Source organism: Gekko japonicus, unplaced genomic scaffold (assembly GCF_001447785.1).
Source record: "Gekko japonicus isolate JY-2015 unplaced genomic scaffold, Gekko_japonicus_V1.1 scaffold2152, whole genome shotgun sequence".
Classification (NCBI taxonomy): Eukaryota; Metazoa; Chordata; class Lepidosauria; order Squamata; family Gekkonidae; genus Gekko; species Gekko japonicus.
The window spans coordinates 210,042-212,647 of NW_015164258.1; the positions used below are offsets into that span (position 1 = coordinate 210,042).

General features: G+C 47.2%; 1 protein-coding gene across 1 annotated transcript in view; it reads left to right on the forward strand.

Annotated features, from left to right (window-relative positions):
* The window catches only part of ULK1 (unc-51 like autophagy activating kinase 1), a 156,122-nt gene that overhangs the window by 127,334 nt on the left and 26,182 nt on the right, over positions 1–2,606 (forward strand).

The window sequence follows — 2,606 nt, forward strand, 5'->3', positions numbered from 1 at the left end:
AAAGTTTTAATTCTGGGCATGAGCTTCATAAGATGATGTGTGGGACAGAGCAGGTTCAGAAAGAAGTACTTTTCTCCCTTCCTCACAATATAAGATCTCGTGGGCACTCCATGAAATTACTGAGTGGTCGGGTTAGAATGGATAAAAGGAAGTACTTCTTCACCCAAAGAGTGATTAACACATGGAATTCACTGCCACAGGAGGTGGTGGTGGCTACAAGCATGGACAGCTTCAAGAGGGAAATGGATAAACAGAGGTCCATCAGTGGCTATTAGCCACAAGCTATAGATAGGAACTCTCAGTCTGGGGCAAGGGATGCTCTGTATTCTTGGTGCCTCGGTGGGGTGGGGCAACAGTGGGAGGGTTTCTAGTGTCTTGGCCCCACTGCTGGACCTCCTGATGGCACCTGGTATTTTTGGTCACTGTGGAAATGGATAAACAGAGGTCCATCAGTGGCTATTAGCCACAAGCTATAGATAGGAACTCTCAGTCTGGGGCAAGGGATGCTCTGTATTCTTGGTGCCTCGGTGGGGTGGGGCAACAGTGGGAGGGTTTCTAGTGTCTTGGCCCCACTGCTGGACCTCCTGATGGCACCTGGTATTTTTGGCCACTGTGTGACAGAGCGTTTGACTGGATGGGCCATTGGCCTGATCCAACCTTGGCTTATCTTATGTTCTTATGTTCCAAAAAGCTTATTTGTTTATTTGATTTATATCCCGTCCTCCCCGCTGAAGCAGGCTCAGGGCGGGTTCAATAATATTATAACAAGCTAAAACTGTTAAATTATTAAAATTGCAATAAAATAGGTCTAAAACAATACATAAAGTGCTAGCGCAATATACCAATGGCGGGCATCCAACAGTCAGCTGGCAACGTGGTCTGGGTCATATCGGCAGAGCACAGGCTATTCAGTTGCTATAACATTGATGTTAATGTTGAAGTAATATTGTTAATATTAGGGCCAGGGCCTCAGGTAGGGGCAGCTTATATGCAGAATTAGACTTTGTTGGTCTCAATGGTGCCACTGGACGCAAACTTTGTTCTATTGGTCCCTAGTAAAGTGAGCATGTGTTGGCCGTTTCTTACAAACAGATGTAGGTGCAGGATGTGTAACAAGTGAATGAGGGCTACCAAATCAGACCCTTGGCCTATCAATGTCACTGTTTTGGACTCTTTAACAGCTGCTCTCCTGGGTTTCAAGTAGAAGCTTTTCACATCATCTGACCCTCTTAACTGGAGACGCTGGGGACTGACCCTGGGACCTTCTCCACTCAAAGCAGATGCTCTTCCACCGAACCACATACCCAACTGATACAGCCTTTGTTAAATGAACACATGAAGCCGCCTTATACTGAATCAGACCCTTGGCCCATGAAAGTCAGTATTGTCTACTTAGAATAGAAGTAGATCTCCAGGTTCTCAGGCTGAGTTCGTTCACATCACCTACTGTCTGTTTGTTTTTAACTGGAAATGCCAAGGGACTGAACCTGGGACCTACTGCATGCCAAGCAGACGCTCTACCACTGAGCCACAGCCCCTTCCCGTTAAAGTGGGCCTACTTTAGTCTGCAATCCCAATTCAGTCTGTGCTGTGTTTTAGTATGGCATTCTTTCCATGCTCAAGCACAGACTTTTGCTTTCTCCTTGAAACCAACGAAGCCCGAGTGCACCAGTTACTGGAAGGGAGATTCATGCGTACCTTAGTCAACCTGTTGACCCATCTAGTCCAGTACTGTCTACTTCAGAGACAGTTTGGTGTACTGGTTAAGAGCGCGGACTCTAATCTGGGAGAACTGGGTTTGTGTACTGTTGGGCTATAACCACGGGTGCCGATGGAGCAGTGTCCTTCTGCTGTTAGGGTTTCTGTTGTGGGGAGGGGAAGGGAAAGGAGTTTGTAAGCCACTCTGAGACTCCAGGTGAAGGGCGGGGCATAGATCCAATCTCCTCCTCCTCTTCATCTTATTCTTCTTCCTCCTCCTCCCTCCTGATAATATCTGTGTGGACTCCCACCCCAGCCTTACAAAGGGCATTTTACCCTGGATGGTCTTAAGTTCTGCCAAGTCTCCTGAGACTTCAGCCGCCAGTGAATTCTTTGGAAACAGATAACGATGGCAATTTGTCAGAGCATTACTTGCGATTGCTGCAGGTGGCTCCACCTCCCCTCCCGAGCTTTGCTGAGTTTTCCTTTTGCATCTCTGCCAATAGCGCTGCCTTAAACTCTGAAACTGAATGAGTCTTTGAGAGTATGTTTTTTTCCTGGAGTTTTTACCCTGCCTTTCAGCTACTGCGGGAGCTTGAAAAGCCCAGACTAGCCTGAGCGTGTCAGAGCGCAGAAGCTAAGTGGTGTTGGCCATGCTGAGTATTTGAATGGGGTTTCTGTGTTGTGGAAGGCAATGGCAGACCATCTCTGAGCATGTCTGCTAGTATGCATCGGACTGTTTAAGCTGGCTTTATATTGTGAATGTGCGTTATCCTGTCATAAGCCGCCCCGAGCCCTATTTTAGGGAAGGGCGGCCTAGTAAAGCCAATTAATAAATAAATAAATCTCTTAGGAGCCTAAATAAATCCAGCTTCGCCCAAGCTTATCAGGCCTTGGGGACCTAACCA